The following is a 14,471-nucleotide window of genomic DNA, read 5'->3' as shown; positions in this document are numbered from 1 at the left end:
GATACTACATCACAAACATGACGGATATCCTATCTGGCATATTACAATCCCATTGTATCCTACGGGGATCATAGTACGGCAGACAGGATAGCCGTCACATTTGTAACAGAGTATTCCCTCTGCCAACATCTAAGGCAGGACCTATGTTATTCTTGGGAGCAGACATATTTTCAGGCATCATTAGATCCTTTGCCATAGAATGGCTCTCAACAATGAAAATGTTTTAAAATACAGCAGCCCTTGTCACTGATTAAGATGGCACTGAAAGCACTGTGGACGGCTGGGAAGAGGGTCTTGAAAAAACAGAAGGGTTCGGGGGAGGGGTAACTTCTCCTTGAAAGCCACAAAACAAAAATAAAGAATGGCTTTTAGGAAGTTAGTTTTGTCAACCTGGTGAAAGCTATTCTAAAAGAAAAACACATACAACTCTTTACAGACAGCTCCACCCCAACATTTTCCTCTCATTTAAAGCACTAGTTACCCCATCACCTCTTTTGTACATCAATTTGCACAAGTGTAATTGAAGTAAAGCACTGGAAGGATGGTGTACACTCCGAATATCGAATCCAGAATATCAAATCATGCAAATATTGAGGACAAAACATCGGATTCAAATGGTAAGTCAGTACATATTTCTATACATAACTCCACATATATGTACATTGGTAATATATATATTCAAGATATATAGATGTGGAGTTAGGAGCAGTAAATATATATCCCTATATGCACTTACCTTTCGATATTTTTTACCTCGAGATTCTGTCCGTGATGTTTTTGCGTGTCAATATTCGTGGGCTCGATATTCAGTAGTACAACTTGGCAAGGTCCTTGAAGGTTAGCTGGGGGACATTATATTACACTTACACAGGCACTGAGAAAATACATGCCAAATGATTATATTGTAATTTAATTGCAATTGTGCAGCACTTCATACCCCTGCTGAGGCACTGAAACACAGCGGCAGGCAAAATGGAACGCTGTGGGGAGTGATGCTTGATTACAGGAGTGATGAATTGCAATGTGGTGTACGTGGACGCATTTTGGTATTTTTTTTAATTGCCCACATGGCACTCTTAACCTAAGTTAAGCATGTAGTGGACTGAACAAGTGAGGGATAGAACACTAGACAAAGCACCTACTCACATCCCCAACTTTGCTCTACCCCGAATCGAATCACTTAAGTACAGGAATAATTCATGAGTGCCCTTTCAGAGGTTATGATTTTTAGCCACTTTAAATGAAAAAGCTGGCAGCAAAATGGACTATTTTACCACTTTCCAATCCAAAACATTTCTATGGTGAGGAGACCTCTCCCTGCCAAGCGCTCCCTTAACAAAGGCAAGCTCGCTCGCTTTGCTTGCTCGCTGCACTTCAACTTAGTGCACTGTATACGTAGGCAGTGGAAAAGGCCTGTGTTGGAAATAGGTGGAGCCAGCAGGGTGTTGAAAGTGGTGTCTTTTGGGGAAGGAGGAGTGCCATTGGGAATAAGAATACTGCTCCCTAAGTAAAAATGTAGGTACCTGCCCCTTTTTTTGCAAGTTCAGCACTGATTAAATATATAAATACACACATCCAGCATCTGAATCTACAGATGTCCAATGCTGATGAATGCAACGTTATTTTTTATAAAGCTAAGCGACTGTTAGAGGCCTCACTGTGCCAGTAAATGATCAGCCTTTGAATAATTTTAGAAATTAGCACCCTGAGGTAGAAAATGTAATACATCTGACGGGTTCATTAATGGAAAAGAAGCACGTTACCTTAATGGGGACAGCTTCCATGTTTTTGAAACCTTGGAAGAAGGTGCATCAAGGGCACAAGCCATTATGTTATATTATTCGCACTTATGTTTCTCGTTTGAATTAAAAGCGCTCTATATCGCTGATCAAAATTAAGAACTGCTGATTGCCCATTCAGCAGTGGATGAGTTGCAGCTTTTTGAAGTTGGCAATAAAACGTTCCTATTACTAACATGCAAGCATAAACAGCGCCAATGCCACCGACTTCAGGTCTCTAAGCATCTTACTAGATGAATATCTCACATTTAAGAGACAGATCAACATGGTCTCCAAATCAAGCTTTCATGCTTTCAACCTTCTAGGGAAACGTCTTCCCATCTTTCCAGTCAACTCATGCTGAAATCAACTTGGCAGGCATGCCTTCAAAGGCTGGAGGTGTGGCCTGGAGCCCATGACAAGATACAGCTTTTCATCTGATCTCTTAGCCAGCTGCCTCAATCGACATAATGGGCCTCATTACGACCCTGGCGGCCGACAGTAAGCTGGCGGTAACACCGCCAACAGGCTGGCAGTGTTACTCCAACTATTATGACCGTGGCGCAATAGCCACGGCCATACCTTTGGCCCCTCCACTATACCGCCAGGCTCTAGCCTGGCGGTCAAAATCCCCACCGCTGCCCTGCGGATAATGAGTCCCCAACCGCCATCGAAAGGCTGGTGGTAAGGGGGACTTGGGGTGCGCCTGGGGTACCCTGCACTGCCCATGCAATTGGCACGGGCAGTGCAGGGGCCCCCAGGCATAGCCCCGTCGCGCATTTCACTGCCTGAATTTTGGGCAGTGAAAAGTGCAACGGGTGCTACTGCACCCGCTGCTCATCAGCATTGCCGCCGGCTCTATTACGAGCCAGCAGCAATGTTGATGTGACTTTTCCGCTGGGCCAGCGGACGGTAACAATGTTACCATCCGCTGGCTCAGCGGAAAAGTCATTATAGGGAGCCAGAAATACCGCTGGCACAGGCGGTATTCTGTCACCTGCAGCATCGGTGGTCTTTTTGAAAGACTGCCGAGGTTGTAATGAGGGCCTATGTCACATAATTACATGCCATTTCCCGCAAAAGTTTGGTGCATGCACACAAGAACAACATAAATGGCCAAAACATGAGCAGCTCCTCTTTGTAACACTTGTCTTTTTTGTGGACTTTTTCTTAGCAGGAAATACGTCCTTGCATGCAAAATGGACGTGAGGATGCATTCCACACTTATACATAGGGCCACATGCCGGTTTTGCATTTCACATAATAACACATCATTTAATGTACTTTCCCACAATTGTGTAGAATTACGCAAAAAGCAAATTACGCACATTTCTCACAAACCCCCTACATCACACCTTTCACAAGAGAAAACTGAGAAGACTTACAGTAGGTCCTGTGTGCTCAATAGGGAGAGGAAAACCTGAGGAAAAAACAGGAAAAAAAAGATATTGATAGCGGATTCTAACAAAATGCGGTGAAATAATTGCACTGTTAGAAGGCAGCACTCTAGTGTCTGTGGTGGCAAGGTGAGGGTCTCAGGAATGGAATAGGAGAGCAGTCAAGGACGCTGACTGGACAAATGTGCAGAACAATGGGCTTACCTGTCTGAGAGTTGCTGTTGAAGCAGACAAGACACTGGCAATGCTGGTGATGGGAGGATTCACCGCATACATGGACCTCATTTAGGGATTGCCAGGAGTTTCAGTTGCAGCCCCTGGCTTGCACCCTGTATCCCATGGCACTGTCTTTATGGCCAGTGGGCTCACAGGTCATAAAATCAGTGGCAAGAACACAATAGTGTTTCAAGCTCATGGGTGTCTGGGCTCTGTTCTCCTTGTTTTCAGCCCATTTTTATGACTCTAATAGCAAGTAATAGTCTGTAAGTCACCATTAGTGTAATAAAAATTGAAGAACCAGGGACTGAAACAACATTTTGCCTGGCAGCTGTAGTAAGTAGAAAAATGCTTTCAAATATGTGTGTGCTTGAAAGGTAAAGTGTGTTTGTGTGATAAAGTGTATGTATGTGCGAATGTGTGCCTGTTTGTATGTGAGAGCATGTATGTAAGGGAAAGTGATTGTAAAGTAGTGAGTGAGATTGAGTGCCAGTAAGTGAGTGAGAGTAAGGGTGATGGCCAGTGGGCAGGTGAGACTGAATAAGGATGAGTGTTAGAGAGAATGAGTGTGAGAATGAGTGAGAGCGACAGTGAGTAAATGTAACTGTGAGTAAGAATGAGTGAGTCAGAATGTGTAAGAAATATTGAGTAAATGAATGAGTGTCAGTGACTATGAGTGAGTGAGAGTAAAAGTGAATGTGAGTGAGTGTAAGTGGGTGTGAATGAATAAGCCAGCCAAGGAGTGAGAATAAGTGAAGGGAGTAAGAATGAAGAAGTGAGAATAAGAGTGTGAATGAGACAGTTCGAGTTAGTCACACTAAGAATGAGTGAGTGAGTGAGAGTGAAGATGAGCAATAGTGAGTGAACATAAGTGAGTGAGAATGTACTGTTATGGCTGCAAGTTTGCTGTTGATGCTGACATACTGAAAGCAATTCTAAGCTTATAAGAGCCACCCATAGAAAAAAACTAGCTCTGGCATACTGTGGGCAATACTTAACTTGACAGGCACCTGTGACTAAATACTAGTACTGGCATTCAGGAAGTCATTTTTAGCATAATGAGCGCCCATGGTAAAATACTGCTACTGACATGCTAGAGTTAATGCATGGTACCTAGACAGTGAACTGCTCTGCCTCCTTGTAGCTCCACAGGCAAGTAGAGCCCTTCGTTCCTCTGAACTCTGACCTCTGTCAGGAGTTCAAGGCCCTCCTCCACCTGCAGGCTTCTGCCTGCACCTCATCCCTGGTGTCTAGTGGGTGAGCTCTGCTCTTCTATTAGGCTGACCTCTGCCTCTTTTTCCTTTTTTCCTCTTCTGCCTCTGTTTCACTCTTTGCATGCTTTTCCTTCCGTGTTCTGTCCCTTTTGTGTTCCTTTTGTCTTTCGCTTTCTACATTTCACTCTCTCCTCCCCGTTTCTTTCTCCTCTAACTCTGCTTTCTCTCTCTCACTCTCGCTCTCCCCCCTCTCTCCCACTGCTGCTGCCCCTGCGGCCCCACCCCCTTCTCTCTCTCATGCTGTATCCCCGCCACTGCTGCCTTTGCGGCCCTGTCCCCTTTTTTTCACACTGTTTTCCACCCCTGCTCCTACCTCCCAACTGTCCTCTCTTCCCCCTCGCCCTACTTAATGGTGGCTGCTGTGCGACCACACGCAGCGGGCGCACCACTGGGGCACCAAAGGTGCACCTGAGGCAAGCCTGTCTGTTCCCGTCCATGCCTGGGCCGTGCCCAGTGGCAGAGCCCCGGGTTCTAGCTCCACCCACCGTCACGACACATGGCGCCGCTACAATGCCATCACCCTACACGCACTCAACACCAGCCGCTCATCCGTCTGCCACCAGGCCACCCTGAGGCTCACCTGCGGGCCCTTCTCCTGCTGGAGCTGCACCTTCACCAGCCTCCATGCCAACGACCCGCCCGCCAGGGCAGGACACAGCCATCTCAGATGCATCCTACTCAACACCCGCTCTGTCCACAAACACGCCATCGAACTCTGGAACCTACTCGACTCAACCTCCCCGGTCGTCACCTTCCTGACCGAGACCTGGATGAACCCCTCCTCAGCGCCCGACATTGCCATAGCCATCCTGGACGGCTCCAAGATCACCCGTAGGGACTGCACCAATAGACCAGGAGGAGGCATCGTCCACAGGAATACCCTCAGAATCACGACCAGCACCGAAGACACCCTCAGCGCCGCCGAACACCTACACTTCCAGACCCACACCGATCCAAACACCACCCTCAGAGGGACCCTCGTCGACAGACCCCCGGACCCTGACAGCAGTTCAGCGACTCCATCACCGATGTTGTCAGCACGCACGCCATCACATCCACAGACTACATACTCCTTGGGGACCTGAACTTCCACCTCAAGAACACCAACGACAACGAGAGGTGGATTTCTTTGCATGTATTCCAGAGGTCTGTTTTTTGTGGTTTCCCAGACATAAACAATTTCCTTTTTATGATATATTTCGTTTTTTAGACTTATCATGGTCACGTATATCTCCTGACTTGAGATACACACTACTTTTGGGCTAATCCCGCTACGCAATTATTAAATATACTTCATCTATGGGACCGTTTAGAGCGTTGGATAATGTAAATAGACATACATTTCTGGTATGTCATCTTACTTTATTATATTATATCTAGAAATATTTCTCGTTTTCCCCTTTTTCTCTTCAACTCTGGATGCTCGTCTTTTTAATTTCAGTTATTTTACTCATTAAGTCGGTGATATTTGTGTCAATATCACTTGGTGGTTGGATTTTCTATTCCCTTAAAATCTTTTAAAGTTTCGGTCTCCGATATCCACGCCTCTGATAACATAACAATATGTTTCTGCAAGCAAGTTTTCCTCTCACTCTTTTCTTTTTTCCCTATAAAAAGACATAACTCCACCACCCTGCTCGACAACCTCGACAACCTCGGACTTAAGCAGCTTGTCATGATACCCACCCACTCCGCATGACACACGCTCGACCCCAACTTCTCCTCCAGCAAACACCTCTCCTTCAACCACACCACCGAACTCCACTGGACCGACCACCGCTGCATCCACTTACCTTCTGAGAAACCCACAGCGCACCACCACCCGCTGCGGATTACCCATCGCAGCTGGAACAAGGTCACCGAAGACCAGCTGATCACCATCCTCTCCCGGAACACACCAATCGACACCACCGACACAGCCGCCCGCAACCTCAGGCAATGGATCGACGACTGTGCCAACACTCTTGCCCCGATGAAAAAACCTTCAAACAGAGGCACCGACAGAAAGGCCATCTGATTCACCACCGACCTCCAAGAATCCAAGCAAACATGCCGAAGTCTCAAAAAAGAAGTGGCACCAAGAACAGACACCGGACAACCACACAGCCCTCAAGAACGCCATCCGTAGACACCACCAACTAATCTGAACTGCCAAAAGAACCTCCTTCAAAGAACGCATTGACAACATTACACAGCTATAAGAAGCTTTTTAACATCATGAAGGAACTCTCCAAACCTGTTTCCAAAGCTAATGACATCCCACCATTGCAAGACCTCTGCGACTCCCTAGCCACCTTCCTCTACCGCAAGATCGCAGACATCCATGACAGCTTCAATACCCAGGCCCCCCATCAATCACCAACACCACAGACTTTACGCCCCCAAGCCAAACCAACTTCCTGCTCTCCTGGACCCACATCAACGATGACGACACCAGCGAAATCATGAACACCATCCACTCCGGCTAACCATCCGGCCCCTGCCCTCACCACATCTTCAAAAAAGCCAGCTCCGTCATCGCACCCCAACTCTGGAGGATCATCAACAGCTCCTTCAAGACTCCTACCTTCCCGGAGAGCTGGAAACACGCTGAGATCAACGTCCTCCTTAAGAAACCCAAGGCGGACCCAAAGGACCTCGAGAACTTCCAGCCCATCTCCCTGCTCCCCTTCCTGGCAAAAGACAATGAGAAGATTGTCAACAGACAACTGACTCCCTTCCTCGAGGAGAACAACACTCTGGACTCGTCCCAATCCAGATTCCGCAGCAACCACAGCACTGAAACCACCCTCAGCGCCGCCACTGAAAACATCAGGACCCTACTTGACAATGACGAAACCGCAGCCCTCATCCTCCTGGACCTCTCAGCTGCCTTCAACACCGTCTGCCACCACATCCTATGCAAAGGCCTCAATGACGCAGGGATCTGCGACAGAGCCCTAGACTGGATCACCTCCTTCCTCACTGACAGAACCCATTCCGCTCTGAAGCCACCAAGGGCATCTGTTGCATACCCCAAGGGTCATCCCTCACCCTCTTTAATATTTGAATGACACTGCTCGCAAACATCGTCCGATCACACAACCTTAACATCGTCTCATACGCTGATGACACTCAGCTGATCCGCTCCCTCACCAAGGACCCCGCCACCACCATAACCAACCTCCACAAAAGAATGAAGGCCATCGCCGAATGGATGAAGAACAGCTGCCTGAAACAGAACTCTGACCAGACTGAGGTCCTCATCCTCGGCTCTACCCCCTCCGCCTGGGACGACTCCTGGTGGCCTGCCACACTGGGAACCGCACCGACACCCACCGACCACGCACGCAACCTGGGGTTCATCCTGGACTCATCGTTATCAATGACCCAGCAAGTCAGCACTGTCTCCTCCGCCTGCTTCAACACCCTCTGCATGCTTCGGAAGATCTACAGATGGATCCCCACCGGAATCAGAACGACGGTCACCCAAGCCCTCGTAAGCAGCAGACTGGACTACGGCAATGCCCTCTATGCAGGAACCACAGCCAAGCTCCAGAAAAGACTGCAACGCATACAGAACGCCTCCGTACGGCTCATCTTTGACATCCCCGTGACATCCATATCACAGCCCACAGCACTGGCTCCCCGTCAACAAGAGAATCACTTTCAAGCTCCTCACCCATGCTCACAAAGCACTGCACAACACCGTACCAGAATACCTCAACAGACGACTCACCTTCTACATCCCGACCCGCCAGCTTTGCTCTGCTGCCCTTGCCCTCGCCACAATTCCCCGCATCCATAGAATGACCGCCAGTGGCATAACGTTCGCCCACCTCACCGCCAAGACGTGGAACACCCTTCCTATCCACCAGCAAGAGACACAGGACAAGCTAACCTTCAGGAGACACCTCAAGACCTGGCTGTTCGAGCAGTAGCAGCAGCACACCCACCCCTCAGCGCCTTGAGACCCTAATGGGTGAGTAGTGCGCTTTACAAATGCTATGATTGATTGACTGATATATGACCCACATGCGGAAAAATACTGCTAGCATACTTGAGGAAATTCTTTGCACTGGGGTGGCAAAATGCCAGTGCTCGCTCATTGGAGTTAATTCTTGACATTAGTGAAGTCAACTGTGGAATATGGGCGGGGGTAAGCACAACAAAATACTGGCCCTGACATACTGGAGATATTTTCTAAAGTATCACCCATGGTATATGGATGGCATTAATGGCGAAATTCTGACACTGACAAATTTTTCGTAATTCTTGGCAAAATCGGACACCTAAGGCTTAATGTGGGCACCTTGGACAAAATGCTAGCCCTGGCACAAAGGCAAATGTGAGGTGATACAAGTCACTAAAAGATGCACCTCAGACCAGCAGGAATGTCGCTATTACTTCATTACTGACTGGTCCAGCCGAGAGCGTGTAAGCTGAAACAGCTACAACTTGGAAGATTCACAACCTGGCGCCAAAGTCCATGGAGTTAGCGTCATTTTTTAGCGTGGACACCTACTTTGCGTTAATTATATGCAAGGTAGGCGTTCCCGTCTAAAAAATTGACTCCGCGGCATGTGCGCCGTATTTACACTCCCGGGCAAAATTCACGCCCGGGAGTGGGCGGGTCAAAAAAAATGACGTACGGCCGCTTGTGCGCCGTTTTTTAGCGCCTGTAAAAGGCAGGCGTTAAGGTACCTGTGGGCTCGGAAGGAGCCCAGAGGTGCCCTCCCATGCCCCCAGGGACACCCCCTGTCACCCTTGCCCACCCCAGGAGGACACCCAAGGCTGGAGGGACCCATCCCAGGGACATTAAGGTAAGTTCCGGTAAGTGTTTTAAAAAAAAAAAATTGTGGCATAGGGGGGCCTGATTTGTGCCCCCCTACATGCCACTATACCCAATGACCATGCCCAGGGGACAGAAGTCCCCTGGGCATGGCCATTGGGCAAGGGGGCATGACTCCTGTCTTTGCTAAGACAGGAGTCATTTCTATGGGGGTTGGGAGTCGAAAAAAATGGCGCAAATCGGGTTGAGGCGAAAAATTTGCCTCAACCTGACTTGCCCCATTTTTTGGTGCCCAAGCTCCATATCCCCCTACGCCGGCGCTGCCTGGTGTACGTCGTTTTTTTCCACGCACACCAGGCAGCGCCGGCGGCTAACGCCGGCTAACGTCATTGATTAAATACGGCGCCCGCATGGCGCTTCAGAATGGCGTTAGCCGGCGCTAATTTTTTTGACGCAAAACTGAATTAGCGCAGTTTTGCGTCAAAAAGTATAAATATGGCCCTTAGTGTCTGCTGCCAGTGCCCTGGGTCACATAACTGTGAATTACTTTACTGCTGGGTTTTGCGTATTCCTCCCTGACACTGAGACAAAAGGGATTAAATGTGGACAAGATAAGCATCCTGCCAGGACGACTCGGGCGGAGCTGTCCCAGCCTCCTTTACACTTCAAAGGGCTTGCCTCGAGAGCACACAGACACAGTAGCTTTTTGTCACCCCAGACTTCTTGGAGCCTTGGCAGGAGAAGGAAAGAACTTTCCAAAACCAGATGTGAGGGTAGCCCAGGATGTTCCCCAACTTCAAAGGCTAGCACCAAGTATAAATATTGGACCCTCAGAACATCACTTCAGTACACTATTGGACCTGCAGATATTACAAGAGAAAAGGCTGCCTTGTTCCCCAGAGGACTGCCTTGCTGTTAGAGAGCTGCCTTGTTACCTGGGGGACTGCCCTGCTTCCGGTGGCCTGCTGCTTGATCTCTGAGAATGAAGACTGGACTTACTTTCTTCATCCCAAGCTACCTGAGCGACTCCAGGGTCAGCTGGCTATACTTCTGTACTGAGCTACAGGGACACAACAAGCTCCTGAGGCCTCTTTGCAACTGACAAACTAACCTGCTGCACTAGCCTTGCCTGTACCTGCAATTGGACCTGCCTGAGCCCTGCTGGTCTCTACTGGTCTGAGTTCCTGAACCCCAAGAGTAGCCTCCTAAGTCCTAATCCCTTGGCTGACATGTCCTCTAGGTGGAAAGATGAAATCCTGAGGTTTTGGGCTCCGGGCAACCATTAAAAGGCCCATTCATTCCAAGACTCTGCTGCATACGATGATCCTGACTCTTCATACTACAGCAATGCCCGGCAATACAAGATCTGCTCTTCTCGATACGGCAACAACATGTTTCAGTGATCGTCAATGCAAAGCTCCAGCAACGACTGTCTGTGATGCCCAACTGGTTTTTCACACTCCACTCATCTGGCCTGCTGTTCCCACTACAGCGACGATCATCCGTGACACTCACCCTGCTCCTCGTGGCTCCTTCCACTGCGAACTGCACTTTTCACTCCCGAGGATCCTCTGCCTGCCACTTTGCATCGCCAAAGGACACTAAAGGCCTGTTCACTTGCTGCAACTGTACCTTCTCCCGCCTCCGCACACCGGATCCTCAAACTGCAAGCCCACCCAGTACTGGAGCCATCCACCTCAGCTGCATCCTTCCCAATACCCGCTCCCTCATCAAACATGTAGTGGAGATGTGGGACCTGGTAGGCTCCATCTCTCCAGACGTTGCCTTCTTCACAGAAACCTAGATGACCCCAACCTTAGTCCCAGACATCGCCACAGCCATTCGCAACAGCTACAAAATCATACACAAGGGGGGTGATTCTGATTCTGGCGGGCGGCGGAGGCCGCCCGCCAGAATTCCGCCCTCCAAAATACCGCGCCGCGGTCAAAAGACCGCAGCGGGTATTTCAAGTTTTCCCCTGGGCTGGCGGGCGGCCGCCAAAAGGCCGCCCGCCAGCCCAGGGGAAAACGACCTTCCCACGAGGATGCCGGCTCGTAATCGAGCCGGCGGAGTGGGAAGGTGCGACGGGTGCATTTGCACCCGTCGCGTATTTCACTGTCTGCCAAGCAGACAGTGAAATACTTGTAGGGGCCCTCTTACGGGGGCCCCTGCAGTGCCCATGCCAGTGGCATGGGCACTGCAGGGGCCCCCAGGGGCCCCGCGACCCCCCGTACCGCCATCCGGTTCCTGGCGGTCCGCTGATGGCGGTAGGGGGGGTCGGAATCCCCTCGGCGGCGCAGCTAGCTGCGCCGCCTTGGAGGATTCAACAGGGCAGCGGTACACTGGCGGGAGACCGCCAGTGTTGCCGGTCTGACCGCGGCTTTACCGCCGCGGTCAGAATGCCCTGCGGGGCACCGCCGGCCTGTCGGCGGTACTCCCGCCGACCCTGGCCCCGGCGGTCTAAGACCGCCGGGGTCAGAATCACCCCCAAGGACTGCATCAACCGACCGGAAGGAGTCATCGTCATCATTCACAGAAACACCCTCCACCTCACCACTAGCACCAACGACCACTCCCCCGGCATGGAGCACCCCCCCCACTTCCAGATCCAGACCAACCCGAACACCACCCTCTGCTGCACCTTCATCTACAGACCCCTAAGACCCAATCCCCCTGTCAGCGCATCCATAGCCGACTTCATGGCACAGAACGTTCTCACCTCAATGGACTACGTCCTCGTCAGCAACCTCAATTTCCATCTGCTCAACACATCTTCCCTACTAAAGAACCTCGCCACCCTGAGACTCAAACAACTGGTCACTTTGCCAACTCACTCAGCAGGACACACGCTCAACCCCATCTTCTCCGCCATCAACAACATCCTCATCCCCCACGCCTCTGAACTGCACTGGGCCGATCACCACTGCATCCACTTATCATTCACCAAACCCACTGAACACCACCCCACCCATCAAAACCACGAAGAAGCTGGAACAAGGTCTACGAAGGCCAACTCACCACCTCCCTCCGCCATCAACCCACTGCTGAAGTAACCCTCTGCTGACCCGACGGACCTAAAGAACTACAGACCTATCTCTCTGCTCCCCTTCTCCACCAAGGTCATTGAGAAGGCCATCAACGTCCAACTCGCCAAATTCATCAAAAGCAATCACACCCTTGACCTCCCAATCAGGCTTCAGAAGCAACCACAGCAACGAGACCACACTCCTACCAGCAACAGATGACATCCGTACTCTCCTCGACCAAGGCGAAACCACAGCCCTCATCCTCCTGGACCTCTCTGCCACCTTCGACAATGTCTCCCACCACACCATCTGCACTAGACTCCACAACGGTGACATCCGCAACAAAGCTCTCTAGTGGATCCACTCCTTCCTCACCGGCTGAACTTAGAGAGTCAGGCTCCCACCATTCTCCTCAAAACTGACAGAGATCAGCTACAGAGTTCCTCAAGTCTCCTCTCTAAGCCCCACCCTCTTCAACATCTACATGGCCCCGGTCGCTAACATCGTCAGAATCCACGGACTCTATATTGTCTCCTGCGCCGACGACACCCAGCTGATTCTCTTCCTCACCAATGAGCCTACAACCACAAAAAGCAACTTCCACAATGGAATAAAGGCAGTCACTGCCTGGATGAAGGACAGCTGCCCGAAACTCAACTCGGACAAAACCAAGGACGTCATCCTGGGTTCCTCCCCTCCACCTGGGATGACTCCTGGTGGCCCTCAAAGCTTTGCACCCCCCAACTCCCACCGACCACACATGCAACCTTGGCATCATCTTTGACTCCTCGATCTCAATGAGCCACCACTTCAATGCCATCTCGTCCTCATGCTTCCACACACTCCGCCTGCTCTGAAAGATTTTCTAATGGATCCCAATCGAGTCCAGGAGAACAGTCACCCAGGTGCTTGTCAGCAGCAAGTTAGACTATGGCAACACACTCTATGCCAGCACCACCCTAACACTCCAAAAGAAACTGCTGAGAGTCCAGAACTCCTCAGCCAGACTCATCCTGGACATCCCCTGCCACAGCCACATCTCCAGTCACCTGGGAACTGGTTCCCAATCAACAAAAGAATGACCTTCAAGCTCCTCATACATGCCTTAAAGGCCTTCAACAACATCAGACGTGCATACCTCAACCACTGCCTGACCTTCCACATGCCCACCAGACACCATGCTCCGCCCCACTGGCCCTCGCTACAACACCAAGGATATGAAAGAACTTGGCTGGAGGAAGATCTTTCCCTTACCTCACCTCAAAGACCTGGAACGCTCTTCTACTACACCTCAGGCAATCACCCTCACTACCTCAATTCAAGAAGGACCTCAATACCTGGCTCTTCAACTGAGCTCCTACTACCCTCCAGCACCTCGAGACCCTGACGGGTGATTAGCCACACTTGTAGAAAAACCCTGATCGAAGGTAACCTTTTCAGTGGGACTAACTTAGTTTGTGTATATGACCGGAATCCCTTCTCTATTGACCTGAACTTGTGCCTTTCCCCAGGTCTATCATTGCCAGATTACCACAAGTGGTGCTTTGCCACTTTAAAATTAAATATCTCTGGTTCTACTGATTGGATTTTTGTCATTCTGGTCTCATTTTATTTATTAATATTTACTCTGCTTTTTTAATTGCTTGGGTTTTTTGTGTGGTGTTTAAATACTTCACAATGTACCTCTAAGTTAAGGATGACTGGTTTGTGCCAAGCTACCAGTGGGTTAAGCACAGTTTAATTTAGTGACTATTGTGGTTCACCTTGATAAGGACTGTGGTTGTTCTGAGTGGGGCTTTCTCCCCCTCAACCAATAACCCAATTTTGTTCAATAAGTATAACATCTCATATTTCAGAAGGTGGGAGACAATGGCTACTGTGAGATGGACAGTAATAAATTAATGATCTTCCCAGATCAAGAGGAAAACTTACAGCGGTGCCACAACAGAAAACATCTTGAAGTAAAGTGAACGCTCATAGAACTGGGAGGAAGCATTCACTAGTCTTCC

At 49.8% G+C, this 14,471-nt stretch overlaps 1 protein-coding gene across 4 annotated transcripts in view; it reads right to left on the bottom strand.

The window, feature by feature from the left end:
- The window catches only part of CPNE6 (copine 6), a 438,030-nt gene that overhangs the window by 402,891 nt on the left and 20,668 nt on the right, over positions 1–14,471 (bottom strand). For 2 of the 4 annotated variants that reach the window (XR_011204812.1, XM_069238206.1), the window contains exon 2: positions 3,164–3,198. The exons of the other annotated variants lie outside the window; for them this stretch is intronic. The gene's annotated coding sequence lies outside the window, so the exon portion shown is untranslated. The remainder of the gene's footprint in view (positions 1–3,163; positions 3,199–14,471) is intronic. 4 annotated transcript variants of the gene reach the window in all.

The sequence above is a fragment of the Pleurodeles waltl genome, chromosome 6 (genome assembly GCF_031143425.1).
Source record: "Pleurodeles waltl isolate 20211129_DDA chromosome 6, aPleWal1.hap1.20221129, whole genome shotgun sequence".
NCBI classification, from domain to species: Eukaryota; Metazoa; Chordata; class Amphibia; order Caudata; family Salamandridae; genus Pleurodeles; species Pleurodeles waltl.
The sequence above is the reverse complement of the archived record's forward strand: the minus strand, read 5'-3'. Positions and strand labels throughout refer to the sequence as shown.